Below are 16255 nucleotides of genomic sequence, written 5' to 3'. Positions count from 1 at the left end.
GGTGTTCCCCTTAGATGTTCCCCCTTAGATGTTCCTGGTGCATGCCGCCTCTCTCCTTCTTTATAGTCCTCCTCCGCCAATCCTAACTCGGCTGCCCACACGCCGAGTACGCTGCTCTCCTCCAATCAGGAGCAAGTCCTACAGTTTATTGGCTGAACTGGAGGCAGCTGTGTAGAAGCTGTTTTCTTCTCTCCCAGCGCCATATTGTGGGAGAGCAGATGCATAGAATAAGTCTTAATTCCAGTAACTTAGTCTAGTCCGAGTTGCTCCCCACAAGCATGGAAGGGCATTTATTATCTTATCAGAAAATAAAATATACATTTCTCATTTTGGGAGAATTAAAACAGATTCCTCTACTTCCACCCTCCTTACAGGAAACATGAAGAGGAGAGACAGACCCGAAACAAACAACTGTGTTTAGAGTTGTTTTGTTGTTGTTTTAAAGACTTATTTTACATGTTGGGAAGGCACAGTTCAGAGACAGAGAGGGAGAGACAGAGAGAGGTTTTCCATCTGCCGGTTCACTCTCTAAATGGCCACAAAGGCCAGGGCTGGGCCACGCTGAAGCCAGAAGCTTCTTCTGCGTCTCCTATGTGGGTGCAGGGGCCTGAGCACTTGAGCCATCTTCTACTGCTTTCCCAGGTGCATCAGCAGGGAGCTGGATCTGAAGTAGAGCAGCAGGGACTAAAACTGGTGCCCATATGGGATGCCGGCATTGCAGGCAGCGGTTTAACCCACTACTCCACAATGCTGACCCCAAATGATGGCTTTTATTAGCTCTTTTATAAGTTAAAAGAGGGGCTGCTGTGGTGTAGCGGGTAAAGCCACCGCTTGCAGTGCTGGAATCCCATATGGGCACCGGTGTGAGTCCAGGCTGTTCCACTTCCAATCCAGCTCTCTGCTATAGCCTAGGAGAGCAGAGGGAGATAGCCCAAGTCCTTGGGCCCCTTTACCCAGGTGGTAGACCCGAAAGAAGCTCCTGGCCCCTGGCTTCAGATAGGCACAGCTCTGGCCATTGCAGCCAATTAGGGAGTAAACCAGCAGATGGAAGACCTCTCTCTCTCTGTGTAACTCTGCCTTTCAAATAAATAAATAAATCTTTAAGGGGGCTGGCACTGTGGCACAGCAGGTTAAGGCCCTGGCCTGAAGCGTTGGCATCCCATATGAGCGCCAGCTCTAGTCCCAGCTGCTCCTCTTCCAATCCAGCTCTCTGCTATGGCCTGGGAAAGCAGCAGAAGATGGCCCAAGGCCTTGGGACCCTGCACCCACGTGGGAGACCCAGAAGAAGCTCCTGGATCTTGGCTTCAGATCGGCGCAGCTCCGGCCGTTGCAGCCATCGGAGGAGTGAACTAGTGGATGGAAGACCTCTCTCTGGTCTCTACCTCTCTCCGTAACTCTGCCTTTCAAATAAATAAAATAAATCTTAAAAAGAAAAAATAAAGATCCCAGCCACAGTGGCAGAATACTCTAAAAAAAAAAGAAAGAAAAGAAAAATAGATAAATAAATAAATAAATCTTTAAGAAAAAAAATCTGTAGAAACCTAAAATGCCAAAGCCTCTGACCTAGGATGATAATGTACCAGAGACACCTGCTCCGCAACTTAAGGATCTCATTTTGAAACAGATCTTTTGTTCTGTTTAAGCCAGAATGCTTTTCAGTGCTGTCAAAAAGCAGGAGAGGAACCACATCTTCCCACCAGGTGGACAGCAAGCCCTGGGAGGAGCAGCTCCCTGGGCCCGGGAGGAGCTGTGCAAGCTGCGGAACCCGCCTCTGCCTTCACCACCAGCCACACTGCCAGGTCTCTGCAGCTTCTCACCTCCAGCCCGAGTCTCCCCTAACCCAGGGGTCGGCTTGTCTCAAAGGGATAAGTGAGTTTAACTTCTTGGCAAAGAATAAAATGAATCCATGGAGAATTAATGAGATCTTTTTCCCCACTAAGTCTTTAAGAACTATGTCCCATGCCCTACCCCCCAGCCGGCCAATCCCATTATAGAGCTGTTAAATTTCATTATGTCGCTGTGCACCTGTGCTGCCTCCAGCCGCCAGGCACTGAGCAGTGAGAGGAAGGGAGGAGGAGCTACTGGGAAGAGCAATGCCTCTGCGAATTCCTCCTGCCAGACGCCAGCGGCCACGGCAGCCGAAACGAGCCACCCCCTCCCTACTACAGGACGCGCGGAGCTGCAGCAGAGACCCCGCCCACGGCCCACGGCCACCGAGCGGACCACGAGGAGCTTGTTTTACTGTGTGAGCCTCTGTGGGGGTCTTCGTTCTGGGTGACTGACATCGGAGCAGCTGGGCAGCCGGGAGTCACCCAAGTGTCACCTGGGGTGGGGGGAGAGGGGTGTGTGTGACACCTGCCCTGGTGTCATGCCTGTCTCCTCCCACAATTCCAACAGCACCTTCTCTTACTCTCGGAAGTGCCCCAGCTGGGACTGCTGCCTCTTCTCACAGCAGTGCTGGGAGAAGCTGTGGCCACCAGCCCCTCGGGGCAGCGCTGGGACCTCAGCACCAACCTGGAAGGGCAAGCTCAGAGTCCAGGGGATGAGGTCTTGGCGGGGAGGGGCCATTCCCTCCCCTGTCCCCTAATTCTAGTCCAGTCCCTAGCAAGCTCAGCAACACTGGTACCTGAGCCAGCCCCTGGCTGCGATGGAGCCCCCATCCCCCGACCAGCCCAACCTAGCTAGAGCTTCAACCGCTATGACAACAAGGTCAACCCAACACCTGCTTGTTTTTTAATCTTTTATTTATTTATTTATTTTTGACAGGCAGAGTGGACAGTGAGAGAGAGAGACAGAGAGAAAGGTCTTCCTTTGCCGTAGGTTCACCCCTCAATGGCCGCTGCGGCCGGCGCACGGCACTGATCCAAAGCCAGGAGCCAGGTGCTTCTCCTGGTCTCCCATGGGGTGCAGGGCCCAAGCACTTGGGCCATCCTCCACTGCACTCCCGGGCCACAGCAGAGAGCTGGACTGGAAGAGGGGCAACCGGGACAGAATCCGGTGCCCCGACCGGGACTAGAACCCGGTGTGCCGGCGCCGCAAGGCGGAGGATTAGCCTAGTGAGCCGCAGCGCCGGCCTGAGACGAACATTCTTAACAATGCAGACAACCAACAAGTACTTGCCAATGGAACATCTCAGAAAACTCACTGCTGGATCTTCGTAGCCCCCAACCTTTTCCCTGCTTCTCGTCCCCAGTTCTCCCTGGTGGCCCAGCCATACCCGCGTGGAAGTCAGCTCTCACTCCACCTGCTATTCAGGAGCCCGGGAAAGCCTCCTTGCTTACCTGCTCTGAAAACTCACACCCCAGACTCACCACTTCCTACTGCAAAGGTTGACGGATTCAAAATGGAGTCGCTGATGCCAACCCCTAACAAAGCCGGCAGATTGGGAAGGAAGTGATCTGGTGTACGCATGCCTCAGGACCAGGGCCACCACAAGGGATCTGCACAAAGGCCCTGCAACTCTATGCAGAAAATACTTCTGGGAGGAGCTCTGCCCGGCACCTGCCCGTCCAACCTCAGCTGGTGTGACCCTTGCTGCTAATCCTTTTGAACCAGGATTACTGTTTTAAGATGACTTACATAATCATCCTCATTTTTTCTTTAAAAACTTCCCCTTGCCTTAACCTCCTTGAATAGGTCATAGCTTATTTTAGCACACAGAGTCCCTACTCCCAAACCTATCGATCTTCAGAGAATTTTTCTAGATGTTATTGAGGTTGATAGAACCCATTTTCTTCTATCTGACTTCCCGCCCTGCATCCTCTCCTAGCAGATCCATCACGCTGAGCCAGAACACTCTGTCTCACCCAGCACTGGAGCCTCCCGTAGCAGGTGCAATGGTGCCACCTGCCACCCTGACCCATCTCAGCAAGGGCTAGGGCAGGTGAATTCTCACACCACACCACACTGGCAGATGTCTCCACACTGGGCATTCCCCAGCCTCAGGGCTCTCTCCCCAGAGGCAAGCAACAAGGGAGAATGGAAGAGAAGAAGGTCAGGTATGGGGGACAGAGCCTCTCCCAGCCCCTGCTGCCCTGTCTTCCAGGCTAGCCCACTCTTTCACATCTGTGCCACTCCAAGCTACTGGCATGCAGCTCCACAAACTTGTTCTTCCACAAACTTATTCTTACCAGCAAAGAGAAAGCCAGACTCTCCCTCAAACCACTGACCTCTGCCTCAATCAGCCCAAAGGGCAAGCTCCTCGCTAATTAAGTCCAAAGAGTAGAAAACAATTAAGTCCAGGCGCAGTGGGTTAACACCCTGGCCCACAGTGCCGGCATCCCATATGGACGCCGGTTCAAGACCCGGCTGCTCCACTTCCAGTCCAGCTCTCTGCTGTGGCCTGGGAAGGCAGCAGAGGATGGTCCAAGTGCTTGGACCCCTGTACTACATGGGAGACCTCTGGAGGAGGCTCCTGGCGCAGCTCCAACCGTTGCGGCCAATTGGAGAGTAAACCAGCGGATGGAAGACCTCTCTCTGTCTCTGCCTCTCCTCTCTCTGTGTAACTCTGACTTTCAAATAAATAAATAAATCTTTTATTAAAAAAAAAAGAAAAAGAAAAGAATTAAGTCCATTGTGTGTTCCTCCAGGAAGCTCTCCAGGGAGGTGACTTCCACCAGACCCCCTCCCTGACCCCCAGATCCCTGCTGAGGGCTGCAGCTGAGAACACCACAAAGCTCCATGGCAGAGCCTGGATCAGACCAAGGATCTCTCAGGAAACAAGTCAGAGAAGCTCAAGGGCCTTCGGGTTCATCCAGCCCAAACTCCCTCTGACGCCCTGCCCCACTCTAAATTTCTCCATGCACGCATGTATACAAAGACATTAGCATTAAACGTAGGGTGTGCCTTCCTGGCTTCTGTGGGAAAGAACTTCCTGTCCCGTCCTGGGGTCTGTGCAGCCTGCAGGGTGGACGGCAGGAGATGGGGGGAAGAAGCTCAACCAGAGCCAGTCCTGCCCTCCGGCTGGTTCCTTGACCAAGATGGTCACCAGTCTGGCATCCGAGAAGCCTGGGGCCGCACCAGATGGCTCCTGGCTCCAGCTTCCTCCATCCTCTGAGCCACAGAGACACCAGCTCCACCCCTGCAGTGCTCATCACCTCCCTCTGGCTGTGGGCACAGCAGAGACTGCGGGAACAGGAACCCACTTCCAACTGCCTCGCACAGAACAAAGACAGAGCTCAGTCAGGAGGGGACAGCTCCAGGTCACACTGTGTCTGGCCACTTGCAATGAGTAGCCATGACTACTTTAGAAGAGAAAAGGGCAGGGGACATAGGTGCCCACAAGGGAATGCATCCAGGACACCAGGTGGGACGTGCCGACAGCAGGTACTGAACAGAATCACCGTTCCCAAGTGAGGACAGAACCACGAATCTATGACCGATCCAGGACCCTTATCAGGGCCCAGGCAGCTGCTCCTGGATCCCAGAGAGCACTCAGTGCCTCTCTGCAGCCTCCACTGTGAGGAAAAGGCACCAAAGCATGGTTCCGACTTACACTTTAGCTAACCGCTCACATTCCAGCCATTAACTGCCTCAAGCTACATGGTAAACTGCTGTATCAACTCCCCAAATGAAATCCTTTGGCACGCACACACAAAGAGGAAAGCAAGCTAATAAATCACACACCGCCCCAGACTCAGCTCAGTAACTAAGCCCTGAGAGACCCAGGCCAGGGCACCAACCCCCTGCCCAGCTGCCCCGAAGCTGCATGGCCACCGCCCAGCCTGCACAGATGTTGCCTTCCACAGCCTAATGAGGCTGGGGTCTGCTCAGCTCGCTCCTCTTTATCAGTAGCCTCTTCCCTGCCGCCCCAAGAAACTAGACCACCTGCACAAGGGGCTGTCTGCTTGTGTCCGATCAGGACCCCGGACAGCAGACAGCCCTCCATCCTGTCAATGCCTGTGTTGTGCTGTTGCCAAGGTAGAAATGCAGGCCGAGGCTGCCCCCAGCGGCCAGGCACGGGCCTCTTTCTGCAGCAGAGCCAGGAGGGCAGGCAACTCCAGAGAGGCCAGCAGAATATTTGCAAATCGTCCTCAGGTCAGAGAGACAGCTACACATGAACTACACATCAGAATGGTGGCATATCCGTTTCCTTAGCACTTCTTACGTTTTCCCTGTTCTTTCCTAACCACACATTACGTTTTCACTAGCAAAACCAGTAATTTAGCAGGAAGCCATCACTGCCAACAGCAGGTAAGAACAGAGGAGGAGGAGGAGAGGGAGGAAAAGAGGGGAAAGGAAGGAGGAGGAAGAGAGGAGGTTAGTTCCTGCCCTGCTGTCACCAAACCAACCTGCAGAGGGGAGTCTCAGTCCTGGCACCCGGGAGGAACCAGAGGCAGTCAGAAGGCTGGTGCACAGACAGCAGCAGCGGACTCGGGCCCACCTGTTCCCAATTATCTCAAATGAGGTCACACCGGACGCCATAGCAGCCGGCAGTGCTGGTGGGTGGACAGAGTGACAGGGCAGCAAGGGGCCTGGTGCAGGTGGGTGTCCCTCTGCACCTGTGTGGGCCACAATGCTTGCAATGGCCCCGCCCAGGAGCCTGGCATAGAAAGGATCACTGTGGACTCACAACCATGCCATCCCTTTAGAAGCCCCCAGGGTGTCCCTCTGTGAGTGTAACTACTCAGCCTGGCCCCAAACGCCCTGCACAGCAGGGCTCTCCCTACACACCAACGGGGCTCCTGCCAGACCGCAGCCCTACCTGCTCCGCAGGCAGCCCTGCCAGGCCTTTGCTGGAGCCCGATGCTGGCTTTGCCACCCCAGGCTCTGCAGGGCCCTGCACCCACGAGGTGGCCCTCAGATGGGAGGACAGGAGCATGGAGGGGCCAGGGCAGGACTTGAGGGACTGCAACCTTGGAGGGCCTCCTTGTCTCCATGGAGCAGTCCCGCCATGGGAGCTGGGCTGACCTTGTGTGAAGTCTTCCCCGAGCACCCAGGAGCAGGCCCAGGAAGGCCACCTAGTGAAGGTCTCCTTCCAGCCTAAGGAGACCCGCAGGCTAAAACCAGGCTACAAGACCTGAGCACCCTGGGCCATTCCACCCCCAGGGCAAGACCAAGAGACTTGTGGGACCCAAGGTGTCTGTGGCGGGAGGGGCACTGGGGTGGAACTCCGATGACATGGTCTCGCCCTCCTCTCCACAACTCCCTTCCATGGTGGAGGACATGGAATCCCCATGACGTGAAGAGAAACTAAGGGAAGGTGACGGGCCACTCAGAGCTAGGGCCTGAGACCCCTTCTGCTCCGCGTCTGAGCAACGGGAGAGCCCAGGGCCCAGGGCATTCCACACCAGAGGGAGAAATAAACCCAGCTTCTCTCCCCACTCCCCCTGGGTTCAACCAACCCAGGGAAACAAACAATAAACTCCATTGCCTCCCAGGCCATTCACGGCCCTCAAGGAGGCTCCTTCCCACCAGAGAAACTCAGCAAACCCATTCCAATCCCACGTCGACTTCACACACTCAGCTCACACACGGGGCTGAGCCCATCAGATGGGCTCTGATGGGGAGGGGCCGACAGAGCCGCAAAGGGGGCAGCCTCCAATGCACAACCTTGAGCTGCAGACCCTCAGGGTAGAGGACAGTGCTGTCGCGGGTGGACAGCCATGAGAAGACGCCCAGCGTGGAGCAATCTGAGCAGCCATAAGGAAGAAACCCTGGGCCATCCTCCACTGCCTTCCCGGGCCACAGCAGAGAGCTGGCCTGGAAGAGGAGCAACCGGGACTAGAACCTGGCGCCCCAACTGGGACTAGAACCCGGGGTACCAGCGCCTCAGGCGGAGGATTAGCCTAGTGAGCCGTGGCACCGGCCTCATGAGACTTTAACGTATAGTGATGACAGCTTCGGAGGAGGTGGCTCTTAGTGTTTTGCCTTCCCTCTTTCCAAACTCACCCACATCACTGCCATTGCACTGAAAGAAACCAAGGCAAGACCAAGGCACCTAGGAGCTCCCTGGCATTCTGTAGGCTGCGGGTTTAACAGGATCAGTGTGCTAGCTTCCACTGTTTGTGATGCAAGAGCAGAAAAGAATAAATGTCCACAGCAGCAGGGCTGGGCCAGGCCAAAGCCGGAGGCTGAAACTCCATCTGGGTCTCCCACGTGGGTGGCAGAGGCCCAATCACCTGGGCCATCACCTGCTGCCTCCCAAGATACATTAGCAGGAAAAAAAAAAAAGATACATTAGCACGAAGCTGGATTGGAAGCAGAGATGCCAGGACTCAACCCTGGTATGGGATGCAGGCATCCCAAGCAGCAGCCTAACCTAATCCACTATACCACGGTACCCAGCCCCAAAATGAATTTAAATTGAAAAATAAAATTTTCCTATACTAACCTCCCGTTGTCCAGATTACTGCTTGTTAACTCTTGACATTGTCTTAGTGCAAGATACTGCAACAGAACACCATACACTGGGTGACTTAAATAACAGGATTGTCTCTCTGTTCCAGAGGCTGGCTGGCTGGGATCTGGGAGCCAGCACAGCTGGGCTCTGGGTAGGGCTCTTTTCCAGGCTGCAGGAGGCACCTTCTCACTACGTCTTCACGTGGTGCAGAGAGGGCTCAGGTCTGCTCCTAATCCCACCGTGGGAACCCAACCCTGCAAACACCATCGAATTCCAATCACCTCTAGGAAGCCCCACCTGCTAAGACCATCCCATTGTGGGTTAGGGCTTCTACATGTGAATTGTGGGTGAACGCAAACATCCAGTCCATCACATCAGCCTTCAGGGAACACTGATCTGTACACAAGGACAAATACAGACACATCAACACAACTGGGATGCACCCTTGCTTTATTCCCCAGCCTTCCTGTGGAACGTAACATACAGCAACGTGCACGAAAATTTATAGTCTAACAAACACTTAGGAAGTGAAAATTCATAGAATCAACAGGCTGATCAGGAACAGAACGCTGTGGCAGGTGCTTGGTGAAACACTTAAGACCCTGCTTGAGACTCCCGCAACCCCATATTTCCACGCCTGGATTCAAGTCTGATTCCAGCTCCCCACTAGAGCACACTGAAGGGCAGCAGGTGATGGGTCAAGTGCGTGGGCCCCTGCCACCCATGCGGGAGACCAGGATGGAGTTCCTGGCTCCTGGGTTTGGCCTGGCCCCGCTGCAGGCATCTGGGGAGAGTGAACCAATGGATGTCACTTTGCCTTTCACATACCTAAATAAATCTTAAATGAAAAAGAGGTGTCCTAGATCTAATGTCACTGCAATTATTAACCACGCACTTCATTGTTAGTGCCTTTGCATGCTATCTTAGACTCCCCCCCACCCCAGGATTGCATTCTCATCTAAGATCTGTGACAGCCTTGCCTTTCACACTGAAGACGACGGAGCTGATCTTCCCGAAAGAAATCGGGTTCAACCACATCTTTGCTAAGTCCCAGCTGTTTTGCTCTTGTTCCACCCAGAATGTCTCAGATCTGCCGATGTCAGCTCACACACACGATTTCACCCTGAGGACGAACCATCGTCTGAAGGACAGTGAGCATGCTCATGGCTGTGCCTACTACAATGTTTCAAAGAACCACTTCACATGTGATTCCTCACACATATGCGTGAACATATTCATCACGCAGTTTCCAAAAAGTGCTGCTGCTGCATGAAGAGTATATGAATTTTAAATTTTCCTAGAGTTTCTGGTCTTACTTTTAAGAATTAATTCCCTCTCAAAATTATTAAAAATTCCCCCCAAGTTTGCCTCTTATAAAACTCCATTATATTTTTAAGTCTGGGAGCCATCTGGATTTTATTTTGGGGTAAAGAGCTTGGGAGGGATCCAGATATATATTTTCCAAATGTCTGGCCAGTTGTCCCCAAATCGTTACTGAATAATATGTCTTTCCCCCATTGATTTAAAATGCCATCATTACCATATACTAAATACCCAAATGCACGCAGGTCTATTTCTAGGCTTTCTATTCTTTCCCTTCAATCTGTCTACCCGCGTCTATTCCATCGTGTACAGCACCACACTATGCAACGTCAGCCAGCCCCTGCACACAACTTTTCTTCCTACCCTTCCTGTGTGTAGCTCTCAACACTGACCTTCAAGCCTGCTTGCTTACCGTCTAAGAAATCGAGTGTCGTTTTGTGGCCATATAAGGGCAGAGGTTCGTTCAAGAGAACGTATATCTTTACAGGATTCAGGCTTCCTACCCAGGAATGCTGTCTTTCCTATCATCCACCTCCTGAGTCTCCGAGCGGGACTTCAGAGGCACACACAGCGTGCTCCCCACACACTCTCCACGCTGGGCTTCCATCCAGGCCCACAGCGTCTACCTCAAGAACACCTTTCATTGCATGTTCAGTCGGGGCCAGCCAGCAATAGAGCTCCCTGGGCTTCTGATGGTCTGTAAATGCTGCTATTTCACGTTCTCTTCAGAAAGATAATCTCCCTGGGTATAGAATTTCAGCTTGGCTGTTGCTTTCTTCCAGCACGTTAGACCAGTCCATCGCCTACTGGCTACTGCCACTGCTTTTGAGGCTAGCTGTCAATCACGTTAGAAACCACCACCAAAACCCAACAGTTTAAAGCGATTGTTGGCCGGCGCTGTGGCTCACTAGGCTAATCCTCCGCCTGTGGCGCTGGCACCCTGGGTTCTAGTCCCGGTTGGGGTGCCAGATTCTGTCCCGGTTGCTCCTCTTCCAGCCCAGCTCTCTGCTGTGGCCAGGGAGTGCAGTGGAGGATGGCCCAAGTGCTTGGGCCCTGCACCTACATGGGAGACCAGGAGAAGCACCTGGCTCCTGGCTTTGGATCAGCGCAGTGTGCCGGCCATAGCAGCCATTTGACGGGTGAACCAACGGAAGGAAGACCTTTCTCTCTGTCTCTCTCACTGTCTAACTCTGCCTGTCAAAAAAATAAAAATAAAAAAGTAAAGCGATTGTTGGGATTCCTCACAGCTGGGTGAGTACTGGGGCTCAGCTCTGCCTCTTCTCCGTCACCTGGGGCGCCAGGGTAGCCCACTCAAGTCCTGATAACGTCAAGGAGCGCGGGAGCAACCTAGAGTCGGGACCAGCACCTCGGCCCGCCGGCCATGGCATCCTCACCCTGCAGGCCCAGGCCAGCCTCAGTGCTGACCCCAGAACGGGCCGAGGAGAAGGCACTTCATCCACATCACAGGACCAGCACAGACAGCTAGAGGAGTGGGACCGTCCACACAGTCTCTCGCTTGCTCTTGTTTCTGTTCCTTTGGCTGATACGTCTTTTCGCTGTTTATTTTTTGTATTTTCAACAATTTCACTAAACTGTTCCTAGGCTGTTTCTTCTCCTCCTCCTTCACTTCCTCCTCCCCTCCCCCTCCTGTGGATTCTAGTGCCTCTTAAACATTTCTCTGTCCCAATCATCACTCTGCTCTCTGAGACTGCCCCATACCTCTCTCCCTCCCTCCCTCCCTTTCCCTTCCTCTCCCTCTCTTTCTCTCTCCCTCCCTCTCCCCCTCCCTTCCTCTCCCTCCCTCCCTCTCCCTTTCTCTCCCTCCCTCTCCCTCCCTCCCTCTCTCTCTCTCCCTCCCTCTCCCCCTCCCTTCCTCTCCCTCCCTCCCTCTCCCTCTCTCTCCCTCCCTCTCCCTCCCTCCCTCTCTCTCTCTCCCTTCCTCTCCCTCCCTCTCCCTCTCTCACTCTCCCTCCCTCTCTCTCCCTCCCTCTCTCACTCTCCCTCCCTCTCCCTGTCTCCCTCCCTCTCCCTCCCTCTCCCTCTCTCACTCTCCCTCCCTCTCCCTCCCTCCCTCTCTCTCTCTCTCCCTCCCTCTCCCCCTCCCTTCCTCTCCCTCCCTCTCCCTCTCCCTCTCTCCCTCCCTCTCTCTCCCTCCCTCTCTCCCTCCCTCTCTCACTCTCCCTCCCTCTCTCTCCCTCTCCCTCTCTCTCCCTCTCCCATCTCCCCCTCCCTCTCTTTCTCCCTGTCTCTCTCCCTCCCTCTCCCTCCCTCCCTCCCTCTCTCTCCTTCCCTCTCTGTCCCTCCCTCCCTCCTTCCCTCCCTCTCACTCCCTCTCTCTTTCTGTCCCTCCCTCTCTCCCTCCCCCCCCTCTCTCCTTCTCCCATCTCCCATCTCTCTCTCTCCCTCTCCCCCTCTCACTCCCTCCCTCTCTCTCCCTCCCTCTCTCTCCCTCCCTCCCTCTCCCTCCTTCTCTCCCTCCCTGTCCCTCCTTCCCTCCCTCCCTCTCCCTCCTTCCCTCCCTCCCTCTCCCTCCTTCCCTCCCTCCCTCTCTCTCCCTCCCTCCCTCTCTCTCCCTCCCTCCCTCTCCCTCCTTCTCTCCCTCCCTCTCCTTCCTTCCCTCCCTCCCTCCCTCTCTCTCCCTCCCTCCCTCTCACTCCTTCTCTCTTTCTGTCCCTCCCTCTCTCCCTCCCCCCTCTCCTTCTCCCATCTCCCCTCTCTCTCCCTCTCCCCCTCTCACTCGCTCACTCACTCTCCCTCTCTCTCCCTCCCTCTCTCTCCCTCTCCCATCTCCCCCTCTCTCTCTCCCTCCCTCTCTCTCTCCCTCTCTCTCCCTCCCTCTCTCTCCCTCTCCCATCTCCCCCTCTCTCTCTCCCTCCCTCTCTCTCTCCCTCTCTCTCTCTGTCCCTCCCTCTCTCTCTGTCCCTCCCTCTCTCTCTTTCTCCCCCTCTCGCCCCTCTCGCTCTCTCTCTCTCTCTCTCATCCATCCTATCTTCTCTCTGCTCCTTCCCAATCTGTGTCAAACCCACGGACTGCATTCCTCAGTTCTGGTAGCATATTTCCCAATGCTAGAATTTCCACGTGATTCTTCCCTAGAAATTGCAATTCTCTGAAATTCTCCACTTACCAGCTACTGTTTGAATGTACTAACCACCATCCTTGTAGTGTCCAAGTCCGGTCACATCAGTGCCCATGACCCACTGCATCTGGGTCTACTCCCTGCCTCCATTCCCTTTGCCGGCCACTGGACATCCATGGTAACGTCTGAACGAGCGCTGGACAGTGTGCCCAGAACTGAAGAGGCTCCAGCTGACACACTGCACCCACAAGTCTTTTCTACTGCCAGCCAGAGGGTAGGAACAGATTATCCATGTGCAATCCTGGACGCAGCTGGCTTGAGACTGCCGAGTCCCATCGACCCTTTCTCCCTCTGTAGTCATGGCCTTTGAGGGATCCCAACCGACGGCAGAGGGTGCCAGCAGGGTTCTCTGCCCTCGGCGGGCCCTGATGGACAGTCTGTACCCGCCCTGCAGTTCCAGGGCCTGCTCCTCAGAGCTCCTTGCTGCCCAGCTCACAGCGAAAACAGCTCAGGCAACCAGGCCCACGGCTCTCTCCCCTGCCTGCCAGGTTCCAGACACCGTGACAGCTCTGCACTCCTCTCCCAGCCTGCAGAGACCACCAAGACAACCCAGCTCCCCCTCCCACCAGCGCTGATCATCCAGTCCCTGGGGGATGCTGCTGAGGTTGGCTCGACTGGTGCTGCTTCTCCCACCTCTTTTTTTTTTTTTTTTTTTTTGACAGGCAGAGTTAGACAGTGAGTGAGAGAGACAGAGAGAAAGGTCTTCCTTCTGTTGGTTCACCTCCCAATGGCCGCCGCGGCTGGCGCACCAAGCTGATCCGATGGCAGGAGCCAGGTGCTTCTCCTGGTCTCCCATGCGGGTGCAGGGCCCAAGCACTTGGGCCATCCTCCACTGCCCTCCCGGGCCACAGCAGAGAGCTGGCCTGGAAGAGGGGCAACCGGGACAGAATCCGGCGCCCCGACAGGGACTAGAACCCGGTGTGCCAGTGCCGCAAGGCAGAGGATTAGCCTAGTGAGCCGCGGCACCAACCCAGCTCTCCATTTCTATGATAAGTGTGTACCGTCACCCGAGTATTGCCGGTAGCTTCTTGGTATCTGTTCAGGTTTTCTGGGTAAATGATCATGATTGCATTGTCTGCAAATAATGACCACATGGTCTCTTCCTCATCAGTTTTCATCTCCCACAGTTTTCATTCACTTTCATTTGCTTCTCAGTCCCGGATGTTCTGATTCGACTGGCCTTGGGCAGACTGTAGACAATGGTAGCTCTTCAAAGCTTGTAGGTGGTTCTGATGAGCGCTGGAGGCTGGGCAGCCCTGGGCTGGTCCTGCGAACGCTATGCTAACTGAAAGAAGCACTGATGGTGGTTATGCAAGCATTAGGAGTCTTCAAAGGGATTCATGAAAAATGCATTTGATGAAAAAATGTGCAGGGATTTAAAAAACATTTAGTGCCAAAATTAACTTATCTTTTAATTCCTTGTTCTATGAACTTTTTTTCTTTTTCTTTTTAAAGATTTATTTATTTTACTTGAAAGAGTTATGCAGAGAGAGACAGAGAGTCTTCCATCTGATGGTTCACTCCCCCAATTGGCCACAACAGCCAGACCTGCACCAATCCGAAGCCAGGAGACAGGAGCCTCCTCCAGGTCTCCCATGATGGTGCAAGGGGCCCAAGGTCTTGGGCCATCTTCTACTGCTATCCCAGGCTGTGGGGAGCAACTCGGACTATACTGCTACTGGAATTAAGACTTATTCTATGCATCTGCTCTCCCACAATATGGCGCTGGGAGAGGAGAAAACAGCTTCTACGCAGCTGCCTCTTGCCAACTTGAGTGATGACCTCCAGGAGCTGATCCTGCTCCTGATTGGAGGAGAGCAGCGTACTCGGCATGTGGGCAGCCGAGTTGGGATTGGCGGAGGAGGACTATAAAGGAGAAGAGAGACGGCATGCACCAGGAACATCTAAGGGGAACATCTATCTGAAGGAACACCTGTGCAGCCCCTGAGAGAGCCGGCCGGCGGTGTGCCGCTCCCCTGCGGAAGTAGGGAAAGTGGCCAGGGGGAACCGCCCTTCCACGGAGGTGGAAGGGACAGTAGCCAACCCGGGAAGAACCAGCAGCAAACCCGGGGAGGGCCGAGCAGACGAAAGAACAGCGCAGGGTCCTGTGTCGTTCCTCCACGAAGACGGGGAGCGACACCAGGCCACAGCAGAGAACTGGACAGGAAGGGGAGCGGTCGGATCTCGAACCAGCAACCATATGGGATGCCAACACTTAAGCCAGAGCGCTAACCCGGTTCTCCACAGCGCCGGCCCCCCATGAACTTTTCAAAGTGCCTTTTTGTGTACACCTGCCTGTGTGGACACTGCCCCAATACTTGTCAGTGTGATGGGTGTACAGTGTGTACACTTGTCCTGTGTGGATGCTGCCCTGGTACTTGTCAGTGTGATGGGTAAACAGGTGTGTACACTGTCCCCTGTGTGGACACTGCCCCGGTACTTGTCAGTGTGATGGGTAGACAGGTGTGTACACTCGTCCTGTGTGGACACTGCCCTGGTACTTGTCAGTGTGATGGGTGTGCAGGTGTACACTGTCCCCTGTGTGGACGCTGCCCTGGTACTTGTCAGTGTGAAGGGTTTGCGTGCATGTGTATATGCTTGTCCCCTGTGTGGACACTGGCACACTCAGCGCAGTCCCACTGTTATGAACAGATTGTGTACGTAAGCGTGCATGGGTGGATGCTGACAACCATGGAGTTTGTCTCTCACTTGTCAGTCTTTCCACTTTCAAAATGTTTCCCATGTAAGGAATTTTTCACCAAATCCCATTTTATTAAAAATCTTTGTCCAGAACAGATGTGGAATTTTCTCTACTATGTTTCTGGTATGATGCAAATAAATACCTGAGTTTCCCCTTAGCCTATTAGTATGGCAAATTATACTAACTTCTTACTATTGATTTATTCTGTATTCTTGGAATGTGCCCTACTTGTTTTTGTGTGTTTTTTTTTTTTTTTTTTTTGACAGGCAGAGTGGACAGTGAGAGAGAGAGACAGAGAGAAAGGTCTTCCTTTGCCATTGGTTCACCCTCCAATGGCCGCCGTGGCCGGCGCACCACGCTGATCCAAAGGCAAGAGCCAGGTGCTTCTCCTGGTCTCCCATGGGGTGCAGGGCCCAAGCACTTGGGCCATCCTCCACTGCACTCCCTGGCCATAGAAGAGAGCTGGCCTGGAAGAGGGGCAACCGGGACAGAATCCGGTGCCCCGACCGGGACTAGAACCCGGGGTGCCGGCGCCGCAAGGCGGAGGATTAGCCTAGTGAGCCACGACACCGGCCGCCCTACTTGGTTCTGACGTTGTACTCCATGTGTTACTGGATTACAATCATATCAGAGACGTCTTCTTTAGGATTTGTAAGAGAACACTTATAATGGTACTGTACTATAATTTTTTTGTTTGGGTTATCTTACACCACTTCTAACATCAGTGCTGTTTTTCTAGTAGAGAATTTGAGAG

At 54.0% G+C, this 16255-nt stretch overlaps 1 protein-coding gene and 1 long non-coding RNA gene across 4 annotated transcripts in view; one reads left to right on the top strand and one right to left on the bottom strand.

Annotated features, from left to right (window-relative positions):
* The window catches only part of PTPRN2 (protein tyrosine phosphatase receptor type N2), a 1109078-nt gene that overhangs the window by 950904 nt on the left and 141919 nt on the right, over positions 1–16255 (bottom strand). The gene's annotated exons all lie outside the window — the stretch shown is intronic.
* On the top strand, positions 1542–3653 carry LOC149125290 (uncharacterized). 2 transcript variants are annotated; one of them, XR_016211366.1, is made up of 3 exons: positions 1542–1799; positions 2169–2245; positions 3194–3653. It is a non-coding gene; the product is annotated as an uncharacterized LOC149125290 (long non-coding RNA). The 2 variants fall into 2 exon arrangements; XR_016211365.1 differs by having other exon boundaries at positions 1542–2245.

The sequence above is a fragment of the Oryctolagus cuniculus genome, chromosome 7, assembly GCF_051225735.1.
Source record: "Oryctolagus cuniculus isolate XC-2025 breed Fujian yellow rabbit chromosome 7, ASM5122573v1, whole genome shotgun sequence".
In the NCBI taxonomy this organism is placed as follows: domain Eukaryota; kingdom Metazoa; phylum Chordata; class Mammalia; order Lagomorpha; family Leporidae; genus Oryctolagus; species Oryctolagus cuniculus.
The sequence above is the reverse complement of the archived record's forward strand: the minus strand, read 5'-3'. Positions and strand labels throughout refer to the sequence as shown.